This window comes from Lathamus discolor, chromosome 1 (assembly GCF_037157495.1).
Source record: "Lathamus discolor isolate bLatDis1 chromosome 1, bLatDis1.hap1, whole genome shotgun sequence".
Classification (NCBI taxonomy): Eukaryota; Metazoa; Chordata; class Aves; order Psittaciformes; family Psittacidae; genus Lathamus; species Lathamus discolor.
In genome coordinates, this window is record NC_088884.1 from 157,407,788 (window position 1) to 157,427,745 (window position 19,958).

Here is a 19,958-nt window from a genome sequence, read left to right on the forward strand (position 1 = left end):
TAAGTTAGTGGGAAAGGTCACAATCTGAGCTCAGCATAGTTATTTGACATGAGAGAACTTACATGGAAGGGAGCCACCGGAAGCCCAACAAATATTCCCTAAGTCCCAATGCTTAAGGAACAACATGTTAGTGCATTTTTTCCTAATCCTGCTAGAATTGTAATTAAACTGGCCTATTCCCCAGGATTCCTTTCAGATCCCTATTTTCTCTTCCAGCAACTCCACCTTTAGCTTAGTGCAGTCCCCCACAATCCCAGAACCCCTCCATCTACGTGCTGCCCCCAAACAAACCCTAGTTTGACCTTACAGGTCACCTCGAAGAATAGCCCTGGCTGCAACAACACGTATTTGCCTTTATTCTGAGGTTGGTGAGCAAGAAGAAAAAGAAAGGAAAATCCTTTTTCTCGTACTTTTAGGAAATAATAGCTTGCTTTGTTTTGGGGGTTTTGTTTGTTGACATCGAGACCTTTTCTTTTGCTTGCTGGAAAATTTGGTTCTAGATGGTAATGAACAACATGACCAAAATTTCTGATCTCCATTTGGGTAAAACAAGGTGTTTGAGTCACTGTAGTCATTCCAGAGTGACTGTCCTGATGGTCCTTTAGAGCTGTTCACATTGTCCTGCGTGTCTCCCCACTGTGAAATAGCTACGTGCCTTAACAATGGCTAAGGCACTGCGTCCCCAAAACATGGTTTTCCCCTATGTGCAACTTTTCATTAACTTCAAAAACAGGAGGGTAAGGTCCAGCTGGGCTTTGTTTCATCAGCTTTATTTAGTGTAGAGAAAGGAAGGCTGACAGGTCTCTATAGAAATAAACCAGTTTTCACAGTGTGTATGCACATACACACATGCCTACACATCCACTCACCTGGAAAAAAGGTTTCAGGGAAACACCTGAAGGAAGAACTGTTTGAAACAATGTTGGCACAAGAAGAAAGGAATATGAAATGGCTGTAAATAAGCTTGTGCCTGGAAACTGGGGGAATACTCCTGACCATCAGACTGTTGAGGTTACTCAACAATATCCCAGTGGAAAGAGCAGAGGCAAACAGCTCGTTGCTGTTTGCTTGTTACTGTGGGATTATATAGTGGGATGGCAGTGAGAGCAGAAGCTGTACCCACTTTGATCTTAGGAAGAAGATGAACAGTAAAGATGAGAAAAACAATACATTTGCCACTTAAATGAGAAAGTTTTAAGCCCTAATTTAGCCTCTTGGCAACTGATTATATTTAATGTAAGTCCATGGTTAATCCTGCTGACTGCATTTCATGCTGAGCTGAGCGCACTCTGAAAGGCACTCCAGAGGTGGCTTTGGCCTTTCCCTGGTATAGCGGAGGACATAGCCACCACCTCTAAGATCCTTCCCTGTAAATAGTGCTGCCATTTTTGCAGGAGGCAGAAGACCTTCCTCCACTGGGACATAAAGCACTGCAGCTCACTTTTTCTGCTGGCTTGCTAACTTCATTTTGAACACAATACAAAAAGTTTTCCTCTTATCTCTCTAGTGGCGCAGAACACCAGAGGATCCGTATTATTGACTGAGCTGGGTGAATATCAAAACCCTGCTGTAATAAAAAACATGTCTCTGGCAGCAGTCGTTCCCTCTGCCAACAGCAGGACCTAGATCGAATCTGCGGTACCATTCACCCTGCACTGGGCCGACTTGTGTCACACCATACTTGGTGGCTGTCCCGTAGAGAAGATGTTCCTTTAATGTTATTGTACTAGCAAAAGGGAGAATGGGCAAGGGAATAACCCAAAGTACAGCATAAACTTGCAATTAAAAACATCATCCTCTCTCAGCCAGGCAAGTGGGGCAGTGGAGCAGGACAGCTGTCTTTCAGTGCTTTCAAGATACATTTCAAACTCTGCACAGCTGGAGCTATTCAGTAGCTCGCAAAGGAACTCTGTACCCTTGCCAAGGCTCCGCAGCTGCCAAATTTGCCTTTATTAGCAGCAGCATTTCTCGTCCTCCATAGCTGAATGCAGAACAAGACTGACTTTATTTTTCATTCAACCTTCCCAAGCATTCTAAGAAAATCACAATAATCACTTAGTGTGTGTGTATGCATGTTTTAGAAGTGTTTTCTTCTTCCCATACACATGTATACACTCCCACACTTATAATAGTCTGGATGCAGAGCCCTGCTAGAGCGCTGAACATCTCTTTCTTATTTTGGCCAGTTATACATCTCATCTACATTTAAATCTCTTGTTATTCATTATCTGTGAGCTCTCCCATGAACAGGTCTTTGTCTAGGCCATGCTGCTCTTTGTATGTGGCATTCCCATGCATACAAATGGCTGGAACAGCCCTTAAGTCCCTCTTAAGTCCTATTTTAAGGATCTAAGTAGTTCTCAAGTGCTCTCCGTGCCTCTTCTGGAGTGAGGTGAACTTAAGCCTGCTCAAATACCTGCTCTGCAGAAGTGAGCCAGGGTAGCTGTATGTAAGTAAACTCAGTCTCTCTTCACTATCCTCTGCTGCCCATTCATGATTCATTGCTGGTCACCTACCGATGTTCAGATTTTAAAGAGTCTCTTCAGTTGAGGACCAGAAACAAAATGAGCTAACTTAGAGGCCAGTCAGGCACTCCAAATGATGGGAACGCCATTATTTGTCTAAGAAAGGGTCTTGGCTTCATTTGGCACCTGAAACCTTTCACACTGGGTTTCAAGCAGGCTTGATGTAATGGGGCATGTAAAGGCATGAAAATCACCTCTTCTGAGTAACACAAACTTCACAGACAAGTCACAAGCAACCCATAGGCTGTCCTAGCTCTTTAGGCAATACTTAAAAGCACATTTTCAAGAATTAAAACCCAACTGCCAATGGCTGAGTATTATTTCTAAAAAACCAGCTCCAGCGTTGCCATTTAATGGCTATTTGTAATGTTTTTAAATATGAGTATGACATTAGACCTCTAAGGACTGAAGCACTTGGCAGACAATGATGGCGTACACTACACAAATGCCACTGTGATTAGACAGATATTCTAGTTTCCATTTTTCAGGCAGAAAAATGAAAGCAGGGAATTCCCATGGCTTTCCCGTCCCTGTCAGAGAATTTGGTCTAAAAACTGGGAATAAAGCAAAGCTATTTTACTCCCGTGAACTGTGTAAATCTTATCACAGAGTCATGGAAACAGAATGATGTGTGTTGGAAGAGACTTTTGCCAATCTTATAGCCTGGCCACTTGTTTAGATCAGGTTACTCAGGACAAATTCCAGCTGAGTTGTGAATATCCCCAAGGATGGATATTGCACAACCTCACTGGGCAAATTGCTCAAATATCTGACTACCCTCGTAGGGAAATTGTTTTCTTAATATCTACCTAGAATTTCTACTCTTGTGAGCTGTCTCCATGGCCTCTTGCCCAGTGTGAACCTCTAGGAAGGGTCTGGCTCCATCTTCACTATATTTTCTTCTCATAAAAACAAATTATGACCACTTATTTCACCACCTCATAAGATTTTCAGCTTTATTGCTCCCTTTTTAATAGCTGTGGTAAAGTCTTCATTTTATTAGAGATTACTTCTGATGACACACTTAAGTATGTTCCAGATACTGTAGAAGAAATTGTGTTTGGTGTGGTCACTCGGTTCACTCAGTGAAGTAGAAATATGCAATACATACATTAGGTTCCACCCTTGCTTATGAAGATTTCCCTGATAAACTCTGGCTACACTAACACTTTATTCCAAAAGAAATTTCTCCTGGGATGCATCCCCTGCAGATGGAAACTGTCACCACTCTATTAAAGTCAATGGGATCATAATGAATGCACTTGCCAAGGTGTATCTAATGAAGCTTTACCAAGAAAAAAAAGGCATGAAACAGTATGAGAAAGTATGTCATCTACACCAGGGAACCTGGACAGCATTCTTTTGGTAGAATAAATTTATGCCTGCTAGGTGTGATGGTGTCTAATACAGTATTTTATATTAAGCTTGAATAGCTATCAAGTAAGCATATTAATGCTGACATAAAAATCTATTTACTTTCTGTTTCCCATGCTAACTGAATACTAATTGGCAGTTATATACATATTACAGAATCATAGAATGCAAGAATGGTTTGGGTTGGAAGAGACATTATTGATCTTCTAGTACCGACCTGTTTGCCATGGGCAAGGACACCTTCCATTAGACCGGGTTGCTCAAAGCCCTGTCCAGCCTGACCTCTAATGCTTCCACGGATGGGGCAGCCACGGCTTCTCTGGGCAACCTAGTCCAGTGTCTCACCACATGTAGGCATATGCTTATTACTAGCATATAGGTGTCTGTAAAATATATAGAATATATCATGTATGCCTGAGGAAGATGCAATTCACCTTTTAAGGATATAAAAATACTTTTGGATGAAGGGAAGAATATAAATTTGTAGATTCCATTAGATCGTAATCGTTCTCTTATTAAAAGAAGGCAAAAGCTGATACGCATGTTATAGTCACGTACAGCAATAATGATATCCCAGATTTGGAGGCACCTAAAGCTATTCATATCTTTCTCCTTTATGCAACAAATTCTAATAGAAAATTGTGTCAGGGAGTGGCTAATTTTCATTTTCACTTCTGGAAACAGCCTTTCTCTTGGCTTTGCTGGTGTACTGGGAGCAGCTGTATGACAGAAGGACCACATTCAAGCATCATTGGTGTTTCTCTCTTAAGTCCCGTGCTAGCAGGGGCATTAATACAAACCAAGTTTGGCCGTCTGCCTTTTTAGCTCATCCTCCTAATGCAGGGAATTATTCTGACAAGTATTTCTGTGCCTGCTGTGGTGGTATCCTCCAACTGCCTTTATCCTGCTGTTCAAAATTAGTGACACAGAGAGAAAGAATAACTTCAACAAGCTGAACACTTTATAGGACAAGTTCCTCTGAGCAAATGCTCTAGAGCTGCTTTTAATGGGAGTTTCATGCCATCCATAAAAAGCTGAGCAAGCTAGACCCCTCTCAGATGCTTGTAGCATAGTTGCTCTTTGTTATTTAGTTTTTGGAATAGTTTTTCTTTGGTCCAAGAAAGTCATTTATTGCAACTGACGTCCCTTGGAAGAAGAGTGAAATTCCACCAGACTTCAAATGAACTCTAATTATGTAGCAAATAGGTGGCAGGAATGCTCCCAAGTTTAACACTAAAGCTCTGCAACCAGCCAAAGTGAGATGGATTTAATTTTAGTCTGACTATGGATTGTTTGGAGTGTTTTTATTATTTTATTTTACAGCTATTTCTAAAAAAGCTATTTCATAACAGCAAACACATCTGGGCTACATATTTCCCTGTGTGGCACTGCAACAGCTTCAGTCAACGAAAATTAATGAACTGTAACAATATGGTTAGAATTTAAATGCAGAGTTGGCGCCAGAACCAGGAAACGGACAACATTCCCTGACTGTAGAAGTGTGCAGATCACCTTCTTTCACTTATGCAGTGTTAAAAAGGATATCCCTATCAGTGTCCTATTTATACTGTCAGCATTAAACACATCCATAGAGTGTATTGTAGTGATCTGCCACCTCTGCTAAGATGCACCAGACTGACTCACTCTGATGATGACATGAATTTCCCTCAATTACTAAACATGAATATTTGCCCAGGAATATAGCTTCCATAGAAGAGTTTGGCATAGAGGAAATATTAACAGATTTTACTATTCTGAGTCATAAATTGTGTGTAGCAGTCCCAGTGGTCTCATGCATGAGATATTGATCTCCCAAGGTGCAATCATGGGTTCAGGTCCCTCTTGGGTAAGACTTTATTCTCCCAGTAAAAAGAAGCAAGAAAAGGGACTGCTTAACTTACAAAGAAGAGTAAAGGTCTACATTAAATGAGTGCTGTGCAAACACATTGAGAAGTGGTGACTATGAAAAGCTGCAGCTTTAAATTAGGTCAATAAAGACTCAACACATATTTTCAATTTAAAATAGTCTTTTGAAGGAAAAGGACAAGGCTGTACTGGTCTGGGTTGTTTGGGCAGGCTGCATGTATCCTGTCACGAAAGGGCTTTACGGACAGGACAGGCAAACCTATGGAGAATGACCTGCTTATAGCAGATACTGGACAAACAGATGAAGACTAGATGGCTTCTCAAGACCCTTCTCCACCAGGTGGTTCAACAATCAAGGACCTCTCTAGTCACTTTGTTTTGAAAACTGTATACATACATTAAAGGATTAGTTTTTGATTGCTGCATGAGCTTGGTAATAAATCACAGAGACACAATCTTTAACACCTGCTCTGGATAGAGTATTACTTGTTACAGGTGAACAGGTTTTTCTGATCCAGCCAGATAGAGCAGTGTGAATATCTACAGGACAACAGGGCGAGATTAGCCCAATGAGGTGTTCATTTTTATTAGACCATATGGTACAGCTGGAAAAATTAAACAAGTGTTTGGGTACACAAGACCTCCCTCGAGTCTGAAATAGAAGCAGCAGGCTTCAAAGCTAAACAGAAATAGGCAACACTTGCTTTCCTGAATGTATTATAAGTATTTTTTGAAAGAAAAGGTATAAGGCACCTGTAGAGAAAAGAGGTATTGGGATCTTGAGGGACTGAGGTGATAAGGTGACTATCTCCTAGGAGCCAGATGGAGAGCCATGGCTGTTGGTGTCTATTGTAGCTCTGAGTTTTAGCTGCCAGATGCGTCTTTGACAGATGTTTTTGGAAGTTCCCATTGAAGCTCATGGAAAGTTTGAATGATGATCTTGAAATTCCCAAAGATGGGCTTGCAAGGGCCTCGAAAGGGTTTCTTTTCTCAGAAGTACTTTCTTCTTTCATATCCAGGAGCCAGTGCCTGTCCCCAAAGTCAGGATCCAGCGAATCCTGACTAAGATACTTGTGAAAACCCCTATCAAGTAGCTATGTCCAGTAGTAATAACCAGTGGAGCTGCTGCATCTCCCAACTCACAGCATGCCAGCTGAGGCTCAGCAGACAGCAATGACTATGCTGTCAACCTGCAGTGAAGGGGATGTAAAACGCATCAGCTTAGGCTTCAGCAAGAGTCCTAAACCACTGTGTCTAAGCTGTCATATGCAGCAGCCTTAGGAAGCACACACTATGCATTAACACAGCTCAGTTGCTGCCTAGTGACAGAATTGCATATCTAAACCTTAAAAAGCATTTTAAACCCATCATTTGCACAGCTCGCATCTCATAGGAAGGACTGGGTATGGGTTTTCAGGCTTGCCTGTGCTAATCAAACTCCCCTTCTTTTGACCTCAGAAAAAGTAAGAGCCTTAATGATGCCAGATTCTCACATTCCAAGGAATACGTGAGGCTCTGCTCAGGGAGACCATGAAGTAGAAGAAGCCAGAGATGCAGAGTGTGAGAAGTGAAGACAAGTAACTTAGTATTTTAGGACATTCTGTTCCTGGTCCAGGACACACTCCATTACTTTTACAAACTGAAATGCCACAGATATTGGGAAGGACAATTTAATTCCTGTCCCTGTGAATAGTCAATACAAGTGGTCTGGCTCTGAGTTTATTGTTCATTCTGCTTATTTTACCAGTGCCTTATCTGTGTTCTCATTGCAGACTTGCTAACCTCAGTCACCTGGAGTGTCCTGCCTAATTTGGAGATTCCTACGACAAGCATCCAAGAATTGACATTTGACTGCTTTCCCATATGGATTTAATTCATTGTATTTTATACGACTAAGTGCTTCCTGTCTGCAGATCAGAAGCCCTCTAGGCCACCGACTGCCATGAATAAGCTGGCCTCCAGCTTTGGAAAAATGGCTCCAAAACCTTTTGAGTGGGCAAGAATCATGTTTTCCAAAACATTGCCAAAGGTTACAAGATGTTGACATTTTGGTGTTTTTTTCCAAGATAAACTCATCGATAACCTTCCCACGTGACATTTCACAGCTACACCTTATACTCAGGCTTCTGGGAGCACTTGGCTGCAGGACTCATTCGTTTGCAAGTACAACTGATGTCAATTGGTTGTTCCAGTGAGCAGGGCAGGCTGCCAGCTCCTTCTGCAACAAACTGATTTTAATGCTATCAGATTTGCATTTCTGCTGCAGTGGATTATGTACTTTATTGCTGAAATATGCACAATGGCACTAATGATGGATTTACTGTTCCCCTGAGGTGTGCAGGTGAGGAAAAATACCCAGGCCTTGGCTGGCTGGAGAAACTCAACACCTCCCCTATAGCTGGGTGCATGAGCACGGACGTCCAGGAAAGGTCCATTTCAGATTTGACCCTTCGGGTGCAAGAGTGGCCCAAAGCACCAATCTGAGGTACTACAGGCAATGAAAAGAGGCAGGTAGCTTTGAAAATAAAGGTAAAAGGGAGCAAGGTGCGGCAGCTCAGGATAACATGTTTTGAACCATTTGCCATCTCCTGGGCTCCTAAATATTGTTAGCTCCTCAGCCAACTGAGGATGCACAATAACAATGATCTGTACACTTCCTCGGGTGTCCCTACATGGGACATGGGAAATATTTGTTCCATTATAATGGTAGGTCAGATGTCCGTAGCTATGGCAAACACTAAATGGGAGAACGGTTGTTTTCAGGAGCACTCACATTTAAGTGCGTCAAAGATGGCAAATGAGAAAAAACATCAGTTATCCCACACCTATTCCCCCCTCGATAGTCAATATTTCAAGGAAATACTTATTTGTTTTTCCTTATGCTGGTGTTAAGTTGACGTGGTTTTAGTGGTAAACCTGCAGTCCCCTGATAGTCACAGTTTTAATTTAAAAAACCTAGATACATAGGCCCTCCACCATTGCTCAACTAGCAGTTTGGCATCTGCAACAGCAAAAGTTGTTTCTACATAGCTGAGTGATGAAGACACCAATGCTCTGCAGGTAGGTGGTGGACTAAAGGACACTTCTTTCAGGAAAGAATTTTAGCACATGCTTAATTCCCAATTAGGTGGAGCTAAGCACATGCTTAAAAGGTTTTCTGAATAAGGATGAACACATGACCATGCTTAAGAGATTTCCTGAGTCTTTCCATAAGGTGGCTTTTTCTGGGTTCATTAAGATCTGACTGGAAACCAGAAACCCTTTTCCTAAAGGCTGTATATTTGTCCAAACTTTGCCAACGTAGGGGGGTAGAATGGCATTTAAACACGAAGAAAATGAATGAAAGGAGATACCAATTGAAAACAGAGACTCCACCATGGCAAAAATGGTCATTTAATTTTTCCTTCATATGTTATTGAATTCAAGAAAGCAGTAAAGTAGTAAAAGCACTCAATTTCATTAGTTTGAAATAAGTGTATATCATCAATGGAGATATTAGGTTGCATGAGTGTCATCACCAAGCTCTTTTAACAGCCTTCCATTACTAAAGGGCTGAGTGTTTTGTTCTGAGTGCGTAGCTCTAGCTCCTTTTAATTTCAATGGACACATGCTTTCCATCTGTGTGTCTGGGATACTTCCTAACGATTGCTTCAAAAAGGAACATTTCCCACATGCGCTCTTCTGAGCTGTCAGAAACAGCCCTATAATTTATTGATCTGACCTGATCAAGTTAAATGGGTTCAGCTCCAACCAAAGAAGTTTTAATAAAAACTGGGTACAGTGCAAGTGAAAATGTGCACAGAAGGCTCCTGAAATAAGGTGCAGAAGTGAAATGCTTCTGGCAATGTGTTCACACAGTTGTAAGCAAAGAGGACAGTGCAGCTCAATGAATTGCACTTTTAGCCAGCTCCAACTAACTGGATCACTTGCAAAGACATAAATGCTTCCGGACATTGAGATCTGGCTGGATGTAGGGCAACTGTGCTTTATATATATATATATACATATATATATATATATATATACCACTTACAAGAGAACTAACTTACTACTTTCTGCAGTACAAACACAGATGGCAAGAGATTCACCTTGGCGAGGAAGTTTGCAGCGGGGTATAAGCGCGCTGCATAGCAGACCCTTGTACACAAAGTCTCACTTTAAGTCGTTTCTTGCAGCATCTCTATAGGAAAAGAGTGTGGTGACAGAGGATTGAATGGAGCAAGGATTTTCTAAACCCATAAGGATTTATTTTTGAATTAAGATGTACATATGTGTACCACATATTTTGTTTATATATTTTCTATTATAGAGCTGTGCGATATAATATCTCTGTGGACATGCCACGGTATTATCCATATCTAATTATTTAATATTTTTCTTGAGAACATTATACCCACAGCTTCCTTCCTGACAGGTATTGCAACCTTGGGCATCTCTCGGGGGCATCTGCCTGTTCATTTCTAGGTTCAATTTTGGGAGAGGAGTTTTGCTGTCTTTGAAATTCAGCCCAGGACTGACCTGACCTAAGTATTATAAAGGTTTGGTTAAAAAAGAAAGGGGAGAAAGGGAGAAAATCTTATTGCTTATGAAAGCAAGTTTTGCTTCTGTATTTCAAAGAGCCAAGCCTAAACTTGGTACCTTGTCTGACTTGACTTTGTTAAAGTTACAGTGGGATGATGTCAGTCACTCAGCCTCATCCAGGAAATGGTTATTTCATGCACTCTGTTAGGAACAGAAAGCCTCAGTCCCAGAAAAAGGGATTAAGAAGATGCAATATTCTAGAAAACACAGGCAGACAACTGAGATAAGCAGTGTGAGAGTGAGTGGTGTTAAGTTTTATAGGTTGTATTTGGAAATCTTCCTTGGAAAAGGTCCTTCTCAGGAGCCAGAAGCTGACTGGCAGCAACCACAGCCCTGAGGAAAACTTACTGGCAAAGTGCTATCTACCCATCCTTGGAGATGAGGGATGGGTCACGGAAACTGTCTCCAGGAATACCCTCAAAAATCCTGCCAGATGCAGGGTGAAAGCCCCAAACCCAGCAAACAGAGAGAACTTGAGGATGGCAGTATCATGTGCTGGGGGGAGCTCTGGGATGGGAGGGATTGTCAGAAAGGAACATTCCCTGCCCCAGACTCCCTCTGCTCTGCAAAGACCGCCTGCCAAGGGCTATTGAGAAGTGAAGCAACACTCAAAAATGCTGCACTTGTGTCGCTTATGAGAACATATCCCTCACGTTTTGCACCATGTGGTGTGAAGTGCGTGTAGGATACTGAAACTTGGGAAAAAGGAACAAAACCTCTGAGTTACATTGGTGCCACCCGAGCCTGCTGTTGCATGTGCTTAGCACTGAGCACCCTCAAGTGCTATTGCGTTCTCTGGCTTGCCCTCTGCAAGTCAGTCACTTTGGATTTAGTAGGAGCTGGGAAAATGCATGCAGATAAATGAAGTTTGGCTTGTTCTGGAACATGAAGTTTATGCCTTTGTGAGGAAAGTCCCAAATTGCTTTATATATCTTAATGAAGTGCCTGGTAGAGTGATTAGGAGTTCAGTTGTCCCTCATGGACCCTCTGTAATTAAAGGAGAGATAGAGAGGCAAATTACAATATCAGATCCATCCTCTACACTCCACTGTCTTTATCAACCACAGAAACTCTGAGGTTTTTACTAGAATAAAATCATAGAATCAACTAGGTTGGAAAAGACCTTTAAGATCATCAAGTACAACCATTACTATATTAGTGCAAACACCTCTACATGGATCAAAACCAGTTACGCAACATGGAAAAAGCCTTTATCGACATTTGAGATATGCTCTTGAGACAGAATTGGCCCTCCGGGGTCTATAGAGAGCTCTTTCAGGAAGTCACATGTAGCACAAAAGGCTGAGGTTGTTGAATTTAATAATTTACTGGCAGACATATTTAGAGTCTAAGGTTTAGCTTTATTTTTATGTATCAGTTCTCTCCATTGACCCATAAGGAGAAGATTCTCTCTTTTACAGAGACACCAGTAAAAACTTCTGCACAGAAATAGTCAACGTGACCAGAATTAACAGGCAGTGGTTGGGAGGTGCAGTGCTGTAATTATATTAGAGATGATCTGAGCCTGAATTATTGTTGTTTTTTGCTATATGAATAATCCATGAATATGATACTTATATTTACTCAGTGATCTCATGAAAGAATTATTGTTCCTCCTTTCTGGCAGCCTTACCAGTGCGCTCGGCCCTGTACATAGATGAAGCAACACACAGCTCTGGTCACTGAGAGTAACATGAATTTTGAACACAACCTACATTTTAAACTTCTAAATTTGCTTTCATAAATTAGCTGAGCCTTTGCTGTGCACAAACTTTCATGCTCACATCGTGCAGCTGTTGAATATTCACAGAAAGTGACTGTGGTCAAGTCCAAATTAATTTTTCAACCTAACTTAATCTAAACCACCGTTTTTCCACCTTCCCCTGCCCTGCATATTCATGGATGATGCATCTAAGCGACACACTTCCTCATCCACCTAATTTCCACTGAATTTCGGGCATGTGCTCATGTTGAACAACTACTTACATATGTTTTTCTTGAATGAGGGAGCAGAGCCTTGGCCCCAGAGCTGGGGAGGATGCAGTCTGACTGGAATTCCTGAAGTTTCAGTGGGAAGTTGGTGCTGGGCTCACTGTGTTGCCAAGGGCTCCCTCACACAGCAGAGCACCTTCTGCTTCTTGCCATGCCTACAAAGGGTGTCGAAGGAACCAGCTGGGAATCGATACCTGATTTTTTAGGAAACTTGGGTTAGAGCAATGAATCTGAGTGTATGCTCGCTTCACACTCAGAGCAGAATAGACTGCAAGCAGCCATTCCAACTCTAGCCTAGTTTGGGTTGCAACTCTATTTTTTCTGTTCAGTTAATGAGAAAATACCAACGTTGTAATGCTTGTGTCTTATAGTATCATTCCTGGAAGAGAATACTGTACACTGTAACTTCCAGAAAGGGTTTATTTAAAAAATCTTTACTTACTCATGAAGCTTTTCACAGAAATGTACCTTTTTATTTACCTGAGTTAAGTTCTGGATTCTGCCCAGGTTTTTCTCTTCAGCTTCGCTAACAGTGGGTTTCTGTCTGTTCTTACAATCCGTCTGTGTTCTGCTCAGAGCAGCGCCTTCTCGGAGCAAGCCCTGTGTTTGTGGAAGATCTTGCCTTTGGAATAGGGGTCCATGATTTCTCACGGTCAGGTTCAGTGATTAAGATGGCATCTACTTCAAATCCACCTGTAGAAACAAACAGCGCTGCAGCTGTGGGTTTGCTATTGAAATGAAAAACCACACTCTCCAAATACAGAGTGGGAGACTGGCTGTTCATGGTAACACTTGGGGAAGGCGGTTTCTTCTGCACAGGGAGTTCAAAATGTTTTCCAAGTACTCACTTACTGAACACACCTATAAGACATATACATGGGAAACCATGAGCCTCCTGTTACACAGGTGGGGAGGAGGAAAATCAGAGTTTTTATTTAGATGTTTAAGCTGAGATCCCTCTGGTATAGTCCTAGACGCTTAAATTTAGATATCTGATTTTGATCTAATCCCTTTTTTAGGATTAAATAAATTACTGTCAGAAGCTACCCACTTGCCCCCAGTTCAGAATCATTTGCTCAGGCTTAAGCTTTTATTTTTCATATGCCCTAAATATTTTCCCAATGGGGATACAGTCTTTTATGATGCCTACTACTTGTTACAGTCTGGGAACATTAAGTCAATCTCACACCAAGTCCCAGAAATTAAGAGCCATGACTGGCTTGCTTATTTCATTAGCAGTGTCTCCCTAGTCTTGTGCATTATACATGGGATTACGCCGTGACCACAGCGCTCACTAAAATGGTATTTGTGGCCTTCTTTCAAGGACTTCTATCCTTGAAAAAGTGTAGGCTCTGGGGGATTTTAAGGTTTCTTTTTGCTTTGTCTGTAAAACAGGGAGAGAGACAGAAACAATATGTGGGATTGCAACGTGTTGTTACAGGAGTCCTTGTTTTCTGGTTTTCCCCCCCGAGGCTGTTCTGGGTGCCCATGTCTGTTCTCCTGTGATTTTCAGACACTGTGTGACACAACATAACAGTAAAGTTCAGATAATGATCTTAGTTATTAAAATGTTGTGTTTTTGCCTTTTTAATTATCTAATGTGTGAAATACATGAAAGAGTAGGTCCAATACTACTGTCATCCGGTTAGGCTCACTGAAGATTCTAATAACATATTTTGGTTTTCACCACATTAGACACCATAAGCCCATCCAAAAGACAAAAAAAAGTCAACTTCTTCCATATGCCAACGGTCTGATAAAATACTCGAGCTGAGAAAGAGAATCTGTTTGGTGACAAACAGCTCTGGGTTGGCAGATGACCACATTCGCTTTAGGATTTTACATCGTGTCTGAATTAGCTGATGCAGGATGAAATCAGTGAATTTTGACTCAGGTTAGCTGGTAAAATCCAACACTTAGAGGGAGCCACAGCTAAAACCCAGAGTTGCCTTTTATTAACTGTTGTTAATAAGTATGGCTACAATAACCAGATTTGGTAGTAAGTGGGGGAAGATCAGTCTACCCTAGGAATGCTCTTCCATGTGACAAAGCAGAGAGGCAAGGAGCTAGAGGATGCCCTGTTTGGCAGAGAATGACTTTATTTTCCTTGGCTGGCAAATACCAAAGTATAAACACTCTACTCCTAGGAGGAAGGGCAGAATAGAAGACTGAAGGCAAGCATCAGGAGTAACCCTTTACAAAATCAGGGCATTATGTGCAAACTGGTAGAAAGTAAATAACTCACCAGTTCTTGTGTCTGAGCAAAATGATGCAGGACCACAATTAATTAGTAAAAGGTATTGACTGTGGAAAATGGTTAAGTGGCAAACTGAAGGCCTGAATGCGAATACTTTGTTAGCCTGCTCTGAGATGTCCTTCACTTCAGGGTTGAGCCGAAACACAGAGACCCAAAGATGTTCACAGTGTTGGAACAGCTGCATCTTAACTCTTATTCTTAGGTTTACTTGAATAAATATCACCAAGGCTGAGACCTATCATAAAGGGCTTTAGAAAGCTGACAAAGTAACAAAGACGCCTCACAAAATAGGTCTCAGGCTGAATGCCGGGCTAATATTCTCTAATCCCAAAGGACTTTTCAAACAAACATATCCCCACAGAGGTCTATTTACTCAACAACTGGCATTTAAAATAGGTATATTACCAGGATCCAGCATTCCGTGACTCTGTTTATATTCTGAAAATCAATATCACAAGAAGAGGAAAGGGTCTTTGGCTGTTATTATCCCTGTGACTTTACAATTCCTCCTTTCCCCATTCCCTCCTGAGATGTCTGTGAATAGCTGGGAATGAATAATATCTTAATTGCCCATGAAAAGTATACTTAACTGCTAATATAAATATATACTCAGAATGAGGACTTCAAGCTACAGAATGTCTTATTATTTAGGAACTCTAATTATTAACTAAATGAGTAAATGAACTGAGATTTGCTTGGCTTCTCAAATCCGAGATTGTATCAGATTGTTTATAGGAATAAAACAAATTTTACTTTGGTTTTAGTTTATTTTTGTTTATCTTTTCCCCCTGATTCCCAATGTGCTAGTTAAATGGAAAGAAAGATGATGAAAGAAAAATAAATACATACTGTATTTCATTATATCAGCCATATACTGAATCTTTGACAAAAAAGCAGTAAGTCCACAGATACATGTAAGAGAGAAACAACTAAGTCACCAGGCTCTTTTCACATTCCAGACAATGATGAGGGGCTCGTATCACACAGTTTTAGAACTTTGAAACTTCTATGCTTGTCTACATCTTTCAGCATGTCTCCTGACAGGACAGAGTATCTCAGTGAGCAAAGGTGTACAAGACAGGGAGGCATCCTAGTGCTGTTCTCCAAGGGGCTTTGGTCCTGCTGGTTCCTGCCATACACTTCGTTTAGCCTCACAAAACATACTGTGGTCACTGTGAACTGAGCATGAATTTGGGCCTACTTTTCATGTCTGATGATGAGCACCAATGAGGTATCTCCATGCATCTTCTGACTTTCTAAACACAGTTCCAAACAAGTGGTAAAGGCCAGCGTTCAAGGCCAAGTTGTACAGAGCCTTGGGTGACATGGTCTAGTGTGAGGCATCCCTGCTCACAGCAGGGGGAGTGGAACTGGATGATCTTAAGGTCCTTTCCAACCCAAACTATTCTATGATTCTGTGAGTGTAAATCAACATTGCCTTGTCCATAAGGCAGTGCCACTGATGCTGATGCCCCACTGACCCATGGTGTCGTGGTTTAAACAAAAATCAGCCATAAATCACACAGTCGCTTTCTCACTCCCCCCCCCTTCTTGCCCTCCTGGAGGGACGGAGAGGAAAATCGAAAAGAATGCAACTCCCACGGGTTGAGATAAGAACAGTTTAGTAACTAAGGCATAACACAAATCACTGCTGCTACCACCAGTAATAATAATGATAAAGGAAATAACAAGGTGAGAGAATACAATACCACAGCACCAGCCAACCGATAACCCGCCCCACCCCCACTGAACATCTACCGATATCTCATCCAACCCTGCAGTCCCTTAGCCCTTCTGGGTAACTCCCCGTTTGTCGTGGTTTAAACCCAACCAAAAAGCTCATTCACTCACTCCCCCCCACTTTTCTTCTTCTCCCTCTTTCTTTCCTTCCCTCCCCTCCCCAACCCTCCCCACTCCCAGAGGGATGGGGAGGAGAATCAAGAGAATGTAACTCCCACAGGTTGAGATAAGAACAGCCCAGTAACTAAGGTATAACACAAATCACTACTGCTACCACCAATGATAATATTGATAAGAGAAAATAACAGAAGAGAATACGATACCACTGCCGAACGAGTTTGACACACCCCCCCCACCACCACCCCCCGAAGAGAGAGCGTGCCCTTCCGGGTAACTCCCAGTTACCTCCCTGGGCATGACGTGCTGTGGTATGGAATACCTCTTTGGCTAGTTTGGGTCAGGTGTCCTGTCTGCTTCCTCCTGTCTCTCCCTCCTCCCTGGCAGAGCATGAAGCTCAGAAAGTCCTTGGTCAGACTAAAACATCGGTGTTATCAGCTCTGTTCCCAGGCCAAAAGTCAAAACACAGCACTGCACCAGCTACTAAGAAGGAGAAAAATGACTGCTACTGCTGAACCCAGGACACATGGGTTAGCAGCCACTCTCCTGCACCTCTTCCTAGCTGTCTCTCCATTGGAAAGTATGCAAATGACAACTGCTTTAGCAATCACACGATCTTCGGGGTGCCAGAACATGGCTTTTCTCCAATGCAAGAAATGTATTTACTGGGGTTTGCTCTAATTTGTCTTACCCCAGGGATGTGTTTGAGCAACAACACTCATTTTAATCATGCTACCTGCTATAATCTAGCTCTTGTTGGCAGTAGAGTTCAAAGGAACTCACAGATCTGGAAAGCATTGCTACACTTGGTTTTGGCCATATGGAAACTGAAACATGGAGATAACAACATTTAGGTCAATAAACAGCATCCCTGGTGCAACATCAGTTATCGTGTATAATCCTGCAGAAAGCAACAGCACTGTAAGAGGAAAACTCTTTAGGGAAGACTGCTGGAAAGTCCTCATTTATATGATTTGAGTGTATAACGCATAAAGAAAGAACACCTCAAAATAATTCTATCCCAACTGACAACCCCAGAGAGGAGCAGTGATCTTTCATGCTAGGGGAAGATCTGTTGTTACCTGCTTGAAGAATTCTTTGCTCTTTATGTTGGTCCTACCTAGTTTAAGGGCTAAATGCAGCCAAGGGAACATTACCGATGTGCTGCAATGAAGTTAAGATTATGAGATGTCAAAGCAACTCCATCACTTTGTACGGCCAAGCCCCTGTATGTGTGACCCAAATGCAGGGGAGAGGAACATGCCAGAAATAACCAAGAGCCTGGAGAAGAGAAGGCTGTGTGGTGACCTCATAGCAACCTTCCAGTATCTGAAGGGGGCCTATAGGGATGCTGGGGAGGGACTCTTCATTAGGGACTGTAGTGGTAGGACAAAGGGTAACGGGTTAAAACTTAAACAGGGGAAGTTTAGATTGGATATAAGGAGGAAATTCTTTACTATAAGGGTGGTGAGGCACTGGAATGAGTTCCCCAGGGAAGCTGTGAATACTCCAAACCTGGTGGTGTTCAAGGCCAGGTTGGACAGAGCCTTGGGTGAGATGGTTTAGTGTGAGGTGTCCCTGCCCATGGCAGGGGCATTGGAACTGGATGATCTTAAGGTCCTTTCCATCCATAACTGTTCTTTGGTTCTATGATTCTATAAGGTAACTCAAGGGTATTCTGATGCCTTAGCTGAAGGGATAGTCTGCCTAACAGTCGGGTTCAGAGTCAAAAAACAACATGGTGACAATGGCTGTAGTCACCAAGCCCTAGAAGCATAGAATAATTGAGGCTAGAAAAGACCTTTAAGATCACTGAGTCCAACTGTAAACCTAACACAGCCAAGTCTACCACTGAATCATAGCTTCAAGCCTGAACTTGAGCACACGACAAAGGCAGCAGACAGCTGGTGAAGATCTGTAGACCAAGAAGGTGGTTTTTCATCTGTTGACCCCATTCTCTGTGTGTTATGATAGCTCACAAGGGCATACTGATTGAAGTGCATATGTACTGACAGCTTCGTTACGTGCAAAACTGTGTTGTTCTGTGTTTTCACTTCCAGATCTGGAAGATCTGATTGAATGGGAACAACGGGAGGTTAATTCCAAAAGCAGACTTGTGTGAGGAGTTAACCTTATGAGCCATCTCTTCCCTGTGGATGCATGATTCCTTGTACTTGTAACTCAAGACTATGTACACATCTTCATACTACCTACTCTCATAGTACTGAGGACTCTGTGGCTGCTAGTATCACGGGGGATGAAAGTATTGCAAAATGTTGCCCCTTCATGTTGTTCCAAAATAATGTTCCAAAGTCTAACAGAAGGCAAGCTCAATTGTGTCTCATGGTTTTGAAGAGTCTGCGGTGAGGTTTTGATCTCCACTATATGAATTAGTAAAGTTCCCTGTAAATAAACAGTTCTTTGAAGACAACATCCTCTCAGTTCAATTTATACAGCCAACGTATACCGAGGGTGGGCTCGACTTCTCCTCTGGCTGGACTAGACTTCCTCTCAAAACTAAATGCTGATGGGTTAATTTCTTGCAGACACAGATCATCCAGTGCCAGCATTTAGCAAGAAAAATAATGCAAAAGACCTGGCATGAGTACAGAATAGAGAAACCCCCAAGTCACATCGCCCACCTCTGCCTCTGCCCTGATGCAGCAGCGGATACACTGATTAATGTTGATAATTTTTCTTAAAACTTCCTTTACCTTGGCAAAAAGTTACAAAAAAGCAAAATAACAAATGAAGTTGTTGTCAATATTCAAATTGTCCTTGGTATTACAGAATTTACAGAGTGGAAGTCACACATGGTTTTGTCTGCAACTTTCCGACGGAAAGACCATTTCAAACATCACAGACTAAAAGAAGAAAGATTTGGGCAGAAAAAAAGCCACTCATTCTATCATTTTTTTCAGTGGTAGAGAAATAGCACATATATAAAAAATATCTATGTATTTTAAAATGGTAATATCCCCCAGAATGGTGCCACAAAACTGTTCAATTAAAAATGAATAATTTCTATTTTTTTAATTTCAGATTGACACTTCATGTTGAAGGTGTTAGAGTTCAAAAAGAAAAAATATTTATTTTTTAATAAGACCCATTTTCCAAGGAAGAAATAGCCACATTCTTCATGCAAGTAAAGGATATGAACATCTTATCATGAAGGATATGAACATCTTATCATGCTGTCTGAAGCATCCACTCTTTTAGATGCAGTTATCTTTAATGTTTGCTGGCAGCCATGGAAACTACATGTGTTTCCCCTTTTGGCACCATAATGACTTTATCAAGACTCTAAAACTCTGGAACTTCTGTGTTGGAGAAAAAATAAAGAGGAATTGAGCTCCTCTTGTGAGTCTTTCGTGCTATCTCTATAACAAGTCTGACACTCTTCTGCTTTAGAGAAGTGATAGCATCGACATCTTTCCAATAATCCCTAAATTCAGTGAGTTCCCAGAGAAATGGAGGTACGAGTATCTCCTATGTTGCAGGTGAGG

The 19,958-nt window shown here is 41.7% G+C and overlaps 1 long non-coding RNA gene across 1 annotated transcript in view; it reads left to right on the forward strand.

The window, feature by feature from the left end:
- The window catches only part of LOC136007432 (uncharacterized), a 59,794-nt gene extending 40,911 nt beyond the window's left edge, over positions 1 to 18,883 (forward strand). The window contains exons 2-3 of the long non-coding RNA XR_010609698.1: positions 7,538 to 8,106; positions 18,513 to 18,883. This is a non-coding gene — a long non-coding RNA (uncharacterized LOC136007432). The remainder of the gene's footprint in view (positions 1 to 7,537; positions 8,107 to 18,512) is intronic.
- The last annotated feature ends 1,075 nt before the right edge of the window (positions 18,884 to 19,958 follow it).